This window comes from Hippocampus bargibanti, linkage group LG20, assembly GCF_051943395.1.
Source record: "Hippocampus bargibanti isolate YZ-2025 linkage group LG20, ASM5194339v1, whole genome shotgun sequence".
NCBI classification, from domain to species: domain Eukaryota; kingdom Metazoa; phylum Chordata; class Actinopteri; order Syngnathiformes; family Syngnathidae; genus Hippocampus; species Hippocampus bargibanti.
The window spans coordinates 1,186,929-1,204,964 of NC_142753.1; positions in this window are offsets into that span (position 1 = coordinate 1,186,929).

An 18,036-nucleotide genomic window follows, 5' to 3' on the forward strand; every position below is an offset into this window, starting at 1 on the left:
ACATCACTCATTGTGGCGCTCCGCGTGTATCCCAAAAAAATAGTTTGTATTCCAAGGTTAAATGTTCATAAATTTAACGTTTGTAAACTGAAAAGTTCGTAAGACAAGGGGTTCGTAAACCGAGGTATCACTGTATTCAATTTCGTTTCGACGAGTCGGCTACTCTCTGCCTCGATCGGAACGTGACAATAAAAGTGTCCGTGTGAAATGATGAAAAGCAAGCTGGCCATTACGCACACAACAGCGATTAATTGTTCGGTTTGCCGATGGACCTTTTACTTGCTGTCCCGTGGTACTTCATCTATTGATTTTCCAGTCAGTTAGTAGTTTAAAATGTCAAGGGCACTCAAAGCTGACTGTACTGTGGTGGGAATGCAATGACGTCATGTACAAAATGGCATCTGATGTAGGTGTGGACAATTGGATCTTTTTTGTTGATGTTATTTTTCAAGGTTGCGGACAACAGGCAAGATATGAGTCACTCGCTGCGACATCGGCAAGAATCCAAACTTGGGCAGGCGTCCATTCAAACACACGCACATATGCACGCGCGCACACGCACACGCAGACCCTCGTGAGGAAATAAAGGGGAAATTTATAAGGCAGGGTGTGGCCATATTGCGTATCGTAAGCTACTTAAGATGTCATCAAATTTCCCATGCCACAATGTCTAAATGGACCCTAAAGTGTGGTTATGTTTCAAAAAAATACAAAATCTCCTAATGCATTACAACATCAGATCAAGACTGAGTACAAGCTGCATACTAAGAGGACTAAGGTATCTATCCAATCATGTTAATGGATTCACTGCTTTTGCAGCACTTGTCTTTGACCTTTTTTATGAATGAATGGATTTAAACGGCGCACTATGCAAAAAAAATGTTGCTCCTAACATCCAAGCGCCCATTTCAGCGCTACTTCATTTATTCATTATAGTTTAGAGTTAAATAACAGAATGGCGATCCATTATCGCACAGGTGTCAAAGTCAAGGCGTGGGGGCCAAATCAGGTCCGCCACATCATTTTATTTGCCCGTGAAAGCAAATCAAACATGATGTTTGCAAAAGTCCAAACCAAAATTGTAAATTGTCCCATGGAAACCACAACAACAGTCATTCTTTTTGACTCTCTCTCTGTTTTCCTCTCTTTCTTTGTGTGTAATATATGGAGGCGAGTCTTCTTCTTGTCCTTTGGGCTTTTCCCTTCAAGGGTTCGCCACAGCAAATCAGTGTCCTCCATCTTCAGAGGTTTGATCCGCATGTTTATTTTGGCCAAGCTTTTATTGCGGACGCCCGTCCTGACACAACCCTCTGTATTTATCCGGGCTTGGGACCGGCACAAGTGGCTTTGTGGCTACGGAACAAGCAACTCCCAAACAGAAAATGGTCTTCGGCGCAGCAACATTCAAAAAAGTAAAACTATATTCACCATTTGATGAGACTTTTGTTAGTATTTATATAGCCACTTTAACATACGGGTCCTCGATTTACAACGTTTCTATTCCAATGCCTTTGCGACATACGAACGACTGCAACTTTGCGACTGAATTCCCACTCCAACAAGTGTCGACGAGTGTCAATTCCGACAACTTGTCAAACTTACTCCAATTTTTAAACTATTTCAGACTTGTATTAACGATGAAGATTAAAACATGTCAAACCAGAGCTGTTAGCATTAGCTTGCGCGTTAGCACGCTGACCGGGATGACCCGTCGGAGCCAATATGTGGAGGGGAGTAAATATTGTAATACCCAACCAGAATGCTTACAGAATAAAAATAGTCTGAATTTCTTGGCAAAGGCTATTAAGAAATAAAATACCGAGAATGTCTGGAGAATTGAAATACAATCTGCCAGAGCCGAGAGCAAAGCCAGATTTGGCCCCCAGGCCTTGACTTGGACACCTGTGTTTTAAAGTGTACAAAAAAAGTGTGAAACCCGTGGATACGCCTATAAAAGTTCACCAAAAGCCGTCCACATAATTAAACTTGCCAGCAATTTCCGTTATGTGTTGTGCTCATTGAGATACAGTAATTCTCATTTACTCACCATCTTATTTCATGCGCTGTCTCATAAAGTCGCAAATTTTGTATTTGGTAAATTGATGCTATCTTGTATTTCGAGTAATCAGCAAACCATTATATAAGCTTTTCTCAACACACAAGACCACAGTGTGTCAGTGCGTGTGTGTGTGTGTACGCATGTGTGTGTGTGTGTGTGTATGTGTGTGTGTTTGTATGTAGCCACATTTGGCTATCAAATATGTGTCCGTTATATCCATATTTTAAAATAAGAACCCTATGCCGAGAGGAAGACCAAAGAGGAAGTTTATGGATGTTGTCAAAGAGGACATGAAGGTAGCTGATGAATGATTATTGCTGATTATATTTTGTTGAGTTAAGCCTCTGCCTTGGTATTTTGCTTTTCTCTAGATATATAATGATGTACGTCATAAATAATATCATGATGTGCGTCATAAATAATGTAAAGATGTGTGTCTTAGGCCATATTTACTCCAGCATGTATAACGGTCTGATACGCAGAGTGAACCAAGTTCATTCTTGAAGCCATCTGTTAACCTTGATACACTGTTTACTGGATGAGAAGCTTTCTTCAGCCGTCATCTGAAGGTGTTGTACAGATGACGGCTGAAGAAAGCTTCTCATCGATGGACCACTCCCGTACGACTGAGAGCTTACACAGACGTACTGCTAACTGGAGACTTTCTGGAGACAGACTGTTAGGTCAGAATATTACAAGCTAATATTAGTTTTTGCTTTTTTGAATGTTGCTGTGCCGATGACCATTTTGTGTTTGGGAGCCTTTTACTGAGCGAGTTGCTTGTTCTGTAGCCACAAAGGGGACATATGTCTTCTTGTGCCGGTCCCAAGCCTGGATAAATAGAGATTTGTGTCAGGAAGGGCATCCGACGTCAAAGCTTGGCCAAAACAAACATGCGGATCAAACCTCTCAAGATGGAGGACACTGATTTGCTGTGGCGACCCCGTCAAGGGAAAAGCCCAAAGGAAAAGAAGATTACAAGCTAATATTAGCGTTAACAGTGACATTTAATCTTTTAACAATTTTGAACGGAATTAAATATTAACCTTATTGCGCAACGTTTAACAATTGGCGCGTTCGTCGTGAGAGGGATGACCAAAAAGTTAGTCACAGAGAATTTATTCCGAACAATTTGATCAAATACAGAATTCTGGGTCTCAGCTCCCTGACACCGAAAATATTCGTGCGCCGCCAAATCAGCAAGAGACGAAAGATGAAGACTTAGACTGAGCAGCCCAGATTTAAAGGTATACCACATTCATATTCAAATTTGGCCCACCGAAAGAAATCAAGTTCCCATTTGGCCCTTGTGGGATCTGGTTCACGTCTCTGTTCCCAAGGAATTTCCCGACCTCCAGGCGGGGTGGAAAGTTGCGTCCTTCCGAGTCAGTGTTTGGTCAGTTCATTTCATCTGCGTTGTCCAGCATTTGGCCATGTTTTCATGTCACATTTCCTTTGTGTCTGCCAGCTTTGATCTCCTGGCACCTGAAACATGTCTCCAACCAACGAGACTTCTTTGTTCTATTATCTATCTTTTACAAACAAAGCCATATTTCTACTGATTAAACTTTTTATCTTGAGCAATGTTCAATATGGCTCAATAAATGTATCTATTTCCTTCAAGACTGATAAAAGCTAGGAATTGTTTTGGAAGAATGCCGCCTGGGTGTCGCGCCATCGTGTTGATACCGCGCCATCGTGTTGATACCGCCCTTCTGATGAAATAAATATGTTGTGTGTCCATGATGTGAACACACTCGTGATCAAGCAGCCATATGTAAATCCGGAATATTCTGCAAATAAACCCTTCGAAGGGAATGTTCATCGACTCCAGCCTTTATTTGGATTCCCAAAATCCTCATCATCATATATTAACGTACACGCGGAGGAAAGAAGGCCACTCTTCTCCAACACTGGTGTGAGAGAAGAGGATGCACAAAACCGGGTTAGATGGAGGGCACTGATTCGCAAAAGCAACAGTCCACTATTATGACATTTTCACCAAACCTTTCATCGCTTTGCTGCTGTGAAATGTAAATTCCTCCACTGTGAGACTAATAAAGGCAAATCCAATCCAATCCAATCCAATCCAAACACATCTGCTTTTAAAAAAAAAATCTTTATTGAACAATACAAATTCATCAGCTAACACTGGACGCTATTTGAGGAAGCATCACACCAAACACGACTGTTTTTTTTATATAGTAAAATAAACAATAGTAAAACAAAACAGTAGTAAAACGTCTGCTCACACTACACGAGGATAACAGTGCGCTTTGCATGGATTTCAGGCAGACATGTCTGCTTTTTTTTAATTGTGATTGAAAACAACGTCGACTTACAATGGAACACTACACAAGAATAACGTCGGATTTGCAGAGATCTCAACCAGACATGTCCGCTTTGTTTTTATATTGATTCAATAAAACAAACAAGCCTGCTCACAAACAAAACTTTATTCAACAATAATAATGAGTCGGTCACAATAAGAAAGGCACGATACGAGGACGTGACGTATCAGGAAGTGACATGTAATGAAGTGATGTACAGTGATACCTTGGCTTACGAACTCAATTGGTTCCCAGACAGAATATGTAAGGCGAAAAGTGTGTATCCCAAAAATTAAATCCCCATTGAAAACCATTAAAATGAGAATAATCCGTTCCCAGGTCCCCACAAAATATAATGTTCTACTTTCTAATTTTTTAAGTCTTAAAACTACACAAAATATACCTTATGGCGCTTTCTGGTGCCGCTCAGTTTGGTTGAGAACTGAATTTCGGTTGTATCCTATCGCATTAAAAAAAATACATTTTTGGTTGAAAACCGAATTATTATTATTATATTTTTAATTTATTTCCTTGGTTTATTTCATTGATCCATTATTTTCAGTTTTCATAGTTTAATTAAAGTTATGGTTTATATACATTTTTTTAGGTGGCCTTGAACGCCTCTCGAGTCGAATGAACGGCAGGAGCGTAACTCAATCTAGTGGGTGCATTGTAGATTGTGTTTTACAATCCCGTGCATCCAATTTATGAAAAAAAGGCCAATCATTGAAGGTGCGCCTCATAATCCAGGGCAATGTTGAAAAAATGGTGATATTGAAATAATGTTTTTTTAGTTAATTAATGACTAGTTTTGGTTTGTTGGTTTGCTTGCGTTGGGTAGACCATAATTTGGCTTTTTTTCACTTTCACAACGGCACAGACATCCCTTTTTTAACTGCACACTAAAAGAAATTAAACACCACCTATGAGCATATGAAGACGGCACATTGGGATAGACTTGCACTGGGGATGAACATAGGGCCATAAATCACATTTTTCATAACGTGCTGGTGTTTTGATGGTCCCCAGAGTCAACAAAAACCAAGCAGGTGATAGACCGTTGGCAAAACGAGAGCTGTGTAACTGTTTCAAGGTCAACCGACACCATTTTTTTGTTTCCCAACTGACATCAGAAAAACGTCTTATAGCATCAAAAACACCCAACACTGATATTTTTAGTCAAATGCAAAACACAAACAAAAATGACTTAAAGTGTCCCAAAACTGCCACAAAATGAGCTCGAAACTGGTCGGATTCAGAAAATCCCGCCCCCTTGTTCGTGACATCACGCCAGGATACTCCTTCACAAACTGCCTTGTTCCAGAATCAAAACAATGGCTTCAGAGAGTTCAGATTCGGAGAAGATGCTTTCTTGTTACTCATCCAGTTATGAATATGATTCAAATAGTTCTGAAGAGGAAACCATAAATGTTTACAATCGATTAAAGAAGTTCTTCCATATCCATTCGAGCCGTCTGCAAGCGATGAAACCGGTGACGATCTGGACTCCAATGTAGCGCCCAGAAAATGCACAAGATGGCCCACAAGCTCCGTTGGAAATGGGCTGATATGTCCGTTGGGAATTTATGTAAACTCACACCTTCTTTATGCGTGTTACCGCAATTGGCTGCGACACACAACGATTCACCATCGCGTTATTTATGTAGTTTTCCTTCTAATTTCGCGATCAACACGGTGTTTTCAGATGAAAAAAAGTACCCAAAATGCATTGTGTGTCACTTTCTTGGTCAGGGGCGTTCCGAATGTGACGTCACTTTGAGCATCGTCATCAACTCGAAAAAAAGACCTCATTAATCTTCAGCGTGAGTCTTAAAACGTCAAATCTAGCTATATGCGGTGGAATCTTTGTAAAATGCGCTCAGTAGAAGTCATTTGAAGTGATTTTACAAATTATGGACGCAACTTGTTCGGAGATGTCGGTTGTCCTTTAAATTTCTTTTTATATTCTTGCATTGTGTTTGGCTCCCGTAATGGTTGGCCTATTTTACTGTTGCTTCTTCTCTTTCCTGCTTAGCTCTCCTGTCTTCCATAGAGATAGTTTGGTGAATCAGTTTTTTTCTTGCCGTACGGCTGCTGTACCAACTAATGGGACACTTTCCCGTAGGTGTCGTTATGGACAATTCGAGGTTGAAGAAGAGCCACTTTTCAGAAGACACCTTGTCCTATTCGAGAGCAAATGTACGTTCACAGTGTTGCAGTGAACATTGTAGCGCACCAAATGTTGCCCATTCAGCATCCATTGCAGCTTGGTTGTCCCGGAGGGGGAATAGCATCCACTTGTGGTCCCTTCTCGATATTTCTTATTTCGTTTCCCGATCATGTGAAGCAAATGTAGCCACCCTAGTGACGCTACTCAGTGTCACCCTTCAAGTAAGCTATCAGGGGGCAGATCAAGCAGTGTCTCGCAAGACATATCAAAATGATCTTGTTTTACTTGAGTTTAGGGTGAACTTACACAAAGTTACTTGCGTAAAGTTACTTACAAGTTAGTGAGATTGGAATTGGAATTGGAGATTGGATTGGAGGAGTCAAAACATATCAGGAGAGCACTCACAAACTGTGGGTACTCTCAGTGGTCATTTAACAAATGTCAGAAAGAAAGAATAGGGAATGAAACCAAAAATTCTCAAGATACAAAAAGGAGAGGAGTAGCAGTACCTTCCATTGCAGGAGTTTCTGAAAAACTACAAAGAGGCCTTTGGCAACACAAAATTCCAGACTTATTTCAAACCGATAAACACTTTAAGGTAGAAATTAGTGCAACCAAAACATAGGCTGCCAAATGAAAAACAAAGTAATGTAGTTTATTCAATACATTGTAAGAATGAAAATTTTAAAGAGCAATACATTGGGGAGACGAAACAAATTCTCAAAAAAAGACTTTACACCAACAGAAAAAAGCCACACGGGCAGGATCTTATTTTGGGGGTGTATTTCCACAAGCAATAACTGTACAACAGAACTGTAAATATATATTCCACTGAACAACAATACAAAAAGACGAACGGGAGGAGAGAAGGGATACGCGCACTAGAAAACACGCAGCAGTGAGGGTTATAGGGGTTAGCCTGCATCTGTTACTGTTGCAATAGCACAACTTCCAAGATGTACAACCCAGAGCTCCTTGAGACACTTTATGCAAAAGCTATCAACCCAGCTAAACAGAACACAATTGATGAGGAACTAGGTAAAATTATTGCAGAGAAAGCACGGCAACTTCACTCAGATATCGTGAAGAGGCAACCTGGAAGTTCGTCATCCATTGCTGATTTCAAGGCTAGCTATGGATGGTTTGAGAACTTTAAGCATCGTACAGGGATTCATAGTGTCATTCGTCATGGTCAGCCAGCCAGTTCTAAAGATAAAGGTGCCGAAGCTTACAAGGAATCATTCCTCAAGATGGTGGAAGAAGGCTACGTTCCTCATCAAGTGTTTAATGCTGATGAAACCGGCCACTCCATTCCATCAAGCCATCAAGGTCCATCACAAAGGTAAAAAACAACTTTATTATACCGTACAGATTATTTCTTTAATTACGATACCATAGCACATTTATTATACATAAAATAAGGTATATTTTGTGTAGTTTTAAGGCTTATTTAATAGAAATGTATGTTTTATGGGGACATGGGAACGGATTATTCTCATTTTAATGCTTTCCTATGGGGAATTAATATTTGGAATACACACTTTTCGCCTTATACACACTTTCTGGGAACCAATTAAGTTCGTAAACCCAGGTATCACTGAATATAAAATCAACAAAAACACTCACTGGGGATGTTATCTCTTAAACGCTTCAATTGGTCTTGGCAAGAAAAGCGGGTTCCACTTTATTACCTCGCACAGATGGATGTTGAAGTGCTAACTTTCATTTCACTCGAGTTAGTTGTCTTTATTTTTATTTTATTCCGCATGGGAAAGTGCGAGAAGGTTCTGTGTCCCACGCAAACGAAAGCCTTGCCCCTCCCCCACGGTGCGTTCAATCTTCTTCTTCTTTTCCTTTCGGCTTTTCCCTTCAGGGGTCGCCACAGCGAATCAATGTCCTCCATCTATCCCGGTTTTGTGCATCCTCTTCTCTCACACCCCGTGGTGCGTTCAAAGTCCGTCGGAAACATTACATCATTAATAAACATCACTTTAATAGAGCCTAACAATAAAATAACAGCCTTAACAAGTCTGGATTACACAAACATTGTCATCACAGCACACTTCTCTTTTTTATATCATAAATGCATATTCTAGGTGGATGCAATACTAGTCTCTAATCAAAAGATTGTTACGAGAGACAGAGTGGATAACAGCAATCACATTGCCACAATGGGGTTAGATTACTTTTCTTTGAAAAAGATTCTGTGACATCAGATACTATAATTTCTGCAGTCCGTCACTTGAATGGAAAGTATCAAAATTGCAGCCCTTGTGGCATCGTGTATTGTGCACGGACGGTAAGAGAGACACGTAAGGTGGGGGGGGTTCTTTCTACATGGTCATTACTGTGACAAAGGAAAAACAAAGAAGTCCGATGCTATTTTTGCCCTTTGTCTCTGGCAACATGACGTATGACTTGACACGTATGTCGATAGGAATGCACAAAGTTGGATTTACCTAAAAGTCAGTGTGAAATTAAATATAATATTAAATGACCAAAAAATACATTTAGCATATGGTTACGTCTCGTAGATCAAGGGTGTCAAACTCATTTTTGCCACGGTTCACATCGTAGTTCAGAATCAGAATCATCTTTATTGCCAAGTATGTAGAACACACAAGGAATTTGTTTCCGGTAGAACACGATGCACTAGTATCGTTGTCAGTTACGGTTTATGCTTTTGGGGAAGCCATTAGAACACTGGTTCTTAACCTGGGTTTGATCGAACCCTTGGGGTTGGGTGACACGATCTCAGGGGTTCGGCGGAGCCTGCCCCTGACACACTTGTTAATTACGGAAACTGAAGATTTCGTCCGGTTCCAGAGGTCGTTTTGTCCGTTTGTTATGCCCGTTTAGCAATTGGTAGAGCTCCGGGCAAAATGGAGAAATACCACAGGAAATCCTGGGGGCAGTATAGAGTCAGAAGCGTACCAAAACGGAAAAATGAATACAGAGAGAGAAGAGATGCCAGGTAGACTACTGCTGCTTCACTCATTCACAACGAATGAACAGGCTAGCCAGTAGCTTTCAGTCATCGTGTGACCGTCGTTCGTAGTACGTCGTTTTTATATTTAATCCATACTATGTCGGGCAAAAGAAGAAAGTGGTCGGATGAATATGTACAACATTCTCTCCAAGTTGAGCTACTCTAGCCTAGCACCAACAACACTAAAGGAACACTTCATCAATCTGCATGGAGACGGGCAATACAAGAACACAACACTTGCTGAATTCAAGGTGAAGAGAGCTAGATTCAATGAAAGGGCCACTCTGCCTGTTCTTGGATTTGTACCTGTTAGCAAGGCCATCCTCACAGCATCGTACAAAGTTGTTTTTTTTATTTAAAATAGATTCTTTTCTTCCAGACAGTGTATTGTAGGTGTTCAAATACCTGACATGTTTCGGCGTATACTGCCGCCTTCGTCAGAGTGTCACGGATGTTGTTGTGACACGCCTTTTTCAGCTAGTGTTGCTATGAGAGCGTGACTTACCTGTCACATCAGACAGGCAAGTCACGCCCCCCCGCTGTCCGCTCGTCCCTCCAGAATGCTGCTCCAGGTAGTAGTAGAAAGCGTGTTGGCTCCCTCATCCCTGTTGATGGTCCTTGGTCCTCGCCTCCGGATTTCAATGGCCTCCCTGATCCAGCGCCAATGTTTGTTTTCTTCGGAGCGGATCACTCTGGCCTTCTTCCAGTCCATTATGTGATTTTCTCTTTTGCAGTGGTCTGTGATGGCTGATTTATGGTGTTCTTGTTGTGCTTGTTCTCTTATTGATTGTTCTTGTTTGTATTGTTGCACATGTTGAAACATGTCAGGTATTTGAACACCTACAATACACTTCCTCCATCTATCCCGGTTTTGTGCATCTTCTTCTCTCACACCAGCTACCTTCATGTCCTCTTGGACCACATCCATGAACCTCCTCTTTGGTCTTCCTCTCGGTCTCCTGCCTGGTAGTTCAAGGCTCGGCATCCTTCTCTTGATATAGTCACTCTCTCTCCTCTGGACATGTCCAAAGCATCTCAGTCTGACTTTCTCTCCAAAGCCTCTAATATGAGTTGTCCCTCTAATGTACTCATTCCTGATCCTATCCAACCTGGTCACTCCCAAAGAAAACCTCAACATCTTCAGCTCTGCTACCTCCAGCTCTGCTTCCTGTCTTTTCTTCATTGGCACTGTCTCCAGTATAAACATCATGGCGGGTCTCACCACGGTTTTATACACTTTTCCCTTCATCCTAGCTGAAACCCTCCTATCACATCACACCTGACATTTTTCTCCAGCCGCTCCAGCCTTCCTGGACACGCTTCTTCGCCTCTTTTCCACACTCTCCATTGCTCTGGACAGTTGTCTCCAAGTACTTAAAATCCCCCACCTTCTTTATCTCTTCCCCCTGTAGCAACACCTACAATACACTGTCTGTAAGAAAAGAATCTGTTTTAAATTAGATATCAAGTAGACAGGATGAACTTAATACAAGTATCGTACGAAGTTGCTTACCTGATCGCAAAGCAGGGCAAGCCACACACCATTGGTGAAACACTGGTGAAACCAGCTGTGTGAAAGATGGCGAATCTGATACTCGGAACAGCGGCCAAAGGTAAATTATTCCCAGCGCACAAGTCAGTCGATTTCCAACGGCGCTTGTGCGCCATCTTGTGCATTTTCTGGGACGCTACATTGGAGTCCAGACGGCTCGAATTGATACGGAAGGACTTCTTTCATCGATTGCAAACATCCATGCTTTGCTCTTCAGAACTCTTTGAATCATATTCATAACTGGATGAGTAACAAGAAAGCAGCTTCTCCGAATCGGAATTCTCTGAAGCCATTGTTTTGATTCTGGAGCAAGGCAGTGTGTGACCAATAGTGACGTCACGAACAAGGGGGCGGGACTTTCTTAATCTACCCAGTTCCGAGCTCATTTTGTGGCAGTTTTGGGACACTTTAAGTCATTTTTATTGGTGTTTTGCATTTGACAAAAAAATATCAGCCTTCGTGTTTTGGGTATTTTAGATGCTATAAAACGTTTTGCTGATGTCAGTTCTGGTGTCGGTTGTCCTTTAAAGAAAACCCATTATATACACACTCAAGCCTTGCCGGAACACTTGGATAACCATTCCGTTATCAACTTTCACGACAATTTCTTTTGAGACGTTTTCTTTTGGCATATGTAACCGGGTGAACAATACTATGACTGTTGTCATTTTCTGATACATCTTTTATTAATGACTTTGAACTTATAATTGTGGTTGGTTTCTGTATGGCCGAGACATATTGAATATTGCAGACAACGTAGAGCAAAACTTCTCTTGGAAAAGCTTTTCTTTGTGATACGATAACCTTTTCATTTGAAGAAAGGAAAGATCAAGGTTGTGGTGACTTTATGGGAATGAAATGGGAAGATTTATTTATTTAACCTTGCATGTGTGGGGTTTGATGTTTGGAAGTGCGGAAATGGAGCATGCTTCATGGTTACGCTGATAAAAGGTTTGGAGCCTTGACCGCACACAAACAAAGAGAACACCGTTTCAAAGCGTTCAAAGAGAGGTGTGGGAGATGTGACAGATGTGAGAAAAGGAAATCACTTCAAGATGTTCAAATGTCTTCCATTTGCTCCAAAATGGAACTCCAGGTGAGTGGGGTTGGTCGTCAAATGCGCGTCTCGAAGATTGAAGTTACTTTGTTTACTTTCGTTATCTTTGTCTGAAATATACTGTTTGCATATTATAATCATGGTCCTACCTGTAATGTCCTTTGCTTATAATGCACAGGATATTTCTTCCACAGCACCAATAAAGGATCACAAGTAATTACAGCTTTATGGCTTTTAGCGGTCAAATATTTACCATGTTTCTCTCTTTCAGTGTTCATTCCGTTTAATTGTTACCTCACTGTCTACCAAGCAAACTTCAGATTTAGCAGGGAATGGTGCCTTAAAGGACAACCGACACCATTTTTGGTTCCTAACTGACATCAGAAAAATGTTTTATAGCATCTAAAATACTCAAGACACACAGATATTTTTAGTCAAATGCAAAACACTAATACAAATAACTTACCAAAACTCAGGAAGTCCCGGCCGGCCCCTTGTTCGTGACGTCACGCCAGGATATACCGTCACAAACTGCCCTGCTCAAGAATCAAAATAATGGCTTCAGAGAGTTCAGATTCGGAGAAGGTGATTTCTTGTTAATCCAGTTATGAATATGATTCAAATAATTCTGGAGATGAAAACATGAATGTTTGCAATCGATTAAAGAAGGTCTTCCGTATCAATTTGAGCCGTCTGCAAGCGATGAAACCGGTGACGATCTGGGCTCCAATGTAGCGCCCAGAAAATGCACAAGATGGCCCACAAGCTCCGTTGGAAATGGGCTGATTTGTCTGCTGGGAATTTGTGTCTATTTAACACCTTCTTGCCTTTTTCCGCAATTGGTAGTCTTGGTGCGACACACGATTCACCATTGCGTTATATATGTAGTTTTCCTTCTAATTTCGCGATCAACACATGTTTTCAGACGAAAAATAGTGCCCAAAATGCATTGGGTGTCACCGTTTGGTTTGGGGCCACCACAAAGATGGACAAAATCCGACTTCAAAGGACAGTTCGGACAACGGAAAAAATCATTGGTACCGCCCTACCCACTCTCGAGGACTTGCACACTGAAAGAATCCAAACTAGGGTGCGGAAAATCATACTGGCCCTCCGCACCCTGCCCACCACCTTTTCCAGCTACTTCTCTCAGGCAGGCGCTACCGATCCATGCGCACCAAATCCAGCAGACATTTAAACAGCTTCTTCCCCCAAGCCATTAATTCTTTGAACAGCAGCCCAAATTGAACTGTATAGTGCCTCTTTGCAATTTTTTTGATGATGATACTAGTGCATCGTGTTCGACCGGAAAGAAAATTCCTTGTGTGTTCTACATACTTGGCAAAGATGATTCTGATTCTGATTTGTCGGTCAGGGGCGTTGCGAATGTGACGTCACGTCAGGCATCGTCATCAACTCGAAAACAAGACTTCCTGAATATTCAGCGCGAGTCTTAAGACATAAAATACAGCTATATGCGGTGGAGTCTTTGTAAAATACGCTCATTTGACGTGATTTTACAAATTATGGACACAACCTGTCCAGAGGTTTCGGTTGTCCATTAAGTACAACACAAATACGGGAGAAATAGAAGTCCCTTCCATATATTTCAATATATTAAAAAATGTGGAACAATACATTTAATACACTTTTTCAATCATTGAAAAAGGAAACATATATGAGTGAGTGTCGGGTCATTGTGGTTGTTACACCCTGTCAGTTTTGTCTCATCTTGTGATATTTTATTCGTGGTTTTCTTTGGTACTTTCTACTTTTCTGTTCTGATGACATGGATGTTTTAGATTTTGTTCCTGCTGGGAACCCTTTTAATATAATTTGTCAAACACACCTCCCTCCTAGCTGCTTTTTGGTATCCACAACCATCCACCACCTCGCACACCGTGACAAGTCCATTGGAATCTAATTGGGAATTTTCTAGCCGGTGTCAGGAAAATTAAACTTTTCTTTGAGTGGGGTTTCAGATCTTTGATACCTTGTGGATTGAGGGGGAAACCAAAGTTCTGGTGGGAATAGTGTAATTACCATTGCAAAAGAGGGAGGGGCTTTTATCTGTCGCTGCTCTGCATGTGTTAACTGAAAGCACACCAGGGATGAACCATGTTAGTACTTTCTTGTAATTTATTATAATGAAAACACAGTAAGGCACTCGCTGAAACAATTTACATGGCCACGGTAACCAAGAGCACACCTGAATATTGACTGTTAGAAGAATGTTGCTGAGCTCGTATTGAATAAAAACTAAAAACAAATCATACTCATTTTTATTTAAGCAATTAGTAAATTGGGAATTAATATAATTGTTATTTCAATACTATAATTCCAGACATAAAAAATGTACATTAATTATTTTAACAACAAAGTAATCATTTACTGGTATGTCCTAAATATGGGGTTGTTTAATTTCTCCAATGGTTTGACTAATTTTATGAAATCTCAGTCTCTTGGCAATTGTGTAGAGACATTTTCAATTGAAGTCAATAAATGAAAAAATGAATTACCGTTGTGAATAACTGCCATCTGGTTTTAAAGGTCTGTCCCTATTTTTGTGAGTCGAGTTGGAGCAAGTGAGGGGAAGTGGAGTATTCGGGTTCGAGAAACATGTCAAACCAGCAGGCGGAAAAAAAAAACTGTAACCTCATTCAGTCAAGCTCAAGTATTGTATTTGTTTTGTTTTTGACATGCCGACATAAGGCAACACGGAATGTTGGGAGTTCCCTTGGACTGATTCATTTCAGGGGGTTAACTGTAAGACAGATGATGTAGCAGTCAAAACACAGGTAGGAAGAGACGGGATTTACTATCCCTTACTTGAGATATTGCAGTGAATACAGGGGAATGCAAACAATAGAGGGTGATGTTGGTTGAGAAGGTCGTGTAAGAACTTTATCTCGCACGTGAAATGACAATGCTACTCTGGACTCTTCTACTCTAATACTGATATACTCTCTTTGTCTACAACAAAATCATTCAACTCCCTGTTTCTCGTACCCCCCCCCCCCCCCCCCCACACACACACACTTCTATTCCTCATACACTTGCAACACACTTTAATGAAAAAGTTAAGAGAATCCACCAGCTCTTAGACCTCCTGGACTTCACCGCTGCTTTTCATACCATTTCACACCCTATCCTCCTTAACAAACTTTCCTCCAAAGGTATCATCAGTGCCTGAAACTCATGACACAAAGTTAGCAGACACCCAGGCAGACAACTTTGAAAAGTTGCCTGCCTCATTTTTCACAACTTGAAACACAATAAGATGACAACGATGAGAAGGTTTCTTCAGCCGTCATCTGTACAAAAAGTGAAGGTTTCGGACGTTTCGCCTCCTATCCAAGAGGCTTCGTCAGCGAACTAAAGTCTGACTGGTCGTATCGGCCCTATTTATATATCCCTAATGTCCAGACATGGTGGCGCCGGACACAGCTATGATAGGTCCCTACTCTCAGGTTGGGGGGGGCAAGGGACAAAGCATAACGACCCTGTGGCCCCACTAATTGTTCCTACATTCCTGACTAACGACTGGCCTATTACCCCCACTCCCCCCGGTATCACCTCATCAGCATAACGACCCTCATCAGCATTGCGAAAGTTGCCTAACCTGTTTTGCCTAAGCAGGCTATTGTATGAACGATCCAAATTGAACCTCACCCCACCAGACCGGTTTAATGAAGGATTTTGTTGTTTTATAAGAATCGCCTCTTTTACCCCCCTTTCAAACCATCTATGTTCTTTCGCTAAGATTTTAACCTCATTGTCGTCAAATGAGTGGTTGCTAGCTTTTAGGTGCAAATGTACTGCCGATTGAGGCCCACTCGTATTATCCCTGCGATGTTGATAAAGTCTTTTTTTGAGAATTTGTTGAGTCTCCCCAATGTACTGCTCTTTACAATTTTCATTCTTACAATGTATGGAATAAACTACATTACTTTGTTTTTCATTTGGCAGCCTATCTTTTGGATGCACTAATTTTTGCCTTAACGTGTTTATCGGTTTGAAATAAGTAGGAATTTTATGTTGCCAAAGGACTCTTTGTAATTTTTCAGAAACTCCTGCAATGTACGGTACTGCTACTCCTCTCCTTTTAGAATCTTGAGAATTATTGGTTTCGTTCGCTATTCTTTCTTTCTGACATTTGTTGAATGACCACTGAGGGTACCCACAGTTAGTGAGTGCTCTCCTGATATGTTTTGACTCCTGGAGTCAAAACATATCATCCAAAAGATAGGCTACCAAATGAAAAACAAAGTAATGTAGTGTAGTAAAAAAGTTGTATGCACTGGGCAGACGCTATATCATCCACACCCCCTTACGCTGGTTCCATTGTTATCTCTCTGGCCGCTCTCAGTTCATTTAAATCAACTCCTTTTCTGGAAATTTGATATACAGTAAAGTCTCGTTATATCGATATTCAAAGGAGTCCAAAAAATATCGATATAACCGGGACTATCGATATATCCGATATCGATATAACGAGACTTTACTGTATATACTTTTATTGCTTTGCAGATGGCACATGGCTTTACTTGTCCACCAAACCCAACACTTCTCTTCCACCTTAATCCCTTTCACTCTGCCTTTCAGAATTTAAATCATGGTTTACCCATAACTTCCTCAAACTTAAAAGCGAAAAAAATGAACGTCTCCTTTTCGGTACCACATTTACCCTACACAAAGCTAACAGTTTGTCCCTCAATATTGACAGTTGAACCGTGTCTCCCTCCCTTCAAATCAAGAGCTTGGGCGTAATCCTCAAAAGCTCACTATCTTTCCACTCCCATATAAATAACATAACTCGATCCACATATATCCACCTATGTAATATCAATTATCTCTCACCCCTCACACCACGGCTGTCCTTACCTGAAGGGCGTTCCAGTAAGTCAAGGCTGAATGTGTTCTGTGACGCTCTCCCTTTATTGGAAATGTTTCTAATTAGAAATAAGTGGATCATTGATGGAAAGCTTGAGTAGTTTATTGATTCAAAACGGCGCTCGGAACTGCATTTCACTGGCACAGAGAACGTAAGTGCGAAAACACAAATCACTACATTATCAGATTTTTCCGTGCTATAAGTAGCCGTTTTTTTACATAATTTGGGTGCAGGTGCGACTTATGTCTGAAATGATTAATACATAATATCAGTTTACATGTGATTTTCAGATGAAGTTGGACGGTACACATTGTACTGCATAACTAGAACGTTTTAACGCTCAGCAGTGTGCAATTGAAGCAGTACTAGTAGTAGTAGTAGTATTGTTGTTGTTAATGTAATTATTACCTGTATTAATAATAATAATAATAATAATAGAACATGTAAGAGCCAAATGGATTATTTTATTTTTATTTTTTGACTTTTCATGACTGTACATATTCAATGAGCTCAATGTAAATACTTTGTTTAACAATTTATTGCTATTATTATGAGGATTAATATTGTTTAATTTGTGTTTGATAAGGTCGATTATGGCCTTTGTATTTGTTTTGAATGTCTAATTGGCAATTGTAAGTCGGGCGTGTCTAAGTAAGTGGGAGGACAATTACGATGCTCGAGCTTGAATGGGTGTGGCTGAGTTCATCAGTAATAAGCGATACGGTTTTGACCGCTCGTTTTTGCCCAGTGATCGCTCGGTTTTGCCCAATCATCGCTCAGTGTTTGCCCAGTGACTGTCGGTTCATTGTGTGATCGACATGCTGCCGAGCCAATCAATGGAAGGGATGTTGACAATTGGGAAAGTGGACAGCGCGTCAACCTAAACGCCACAACTAGGACCAAACGAAGGACACTTTTTGGTAATAAAGTGTGTACCTTTACGTCAAAGCCTCGCTGTCTGTTAAGCCAATTCGAAATGAAAAGA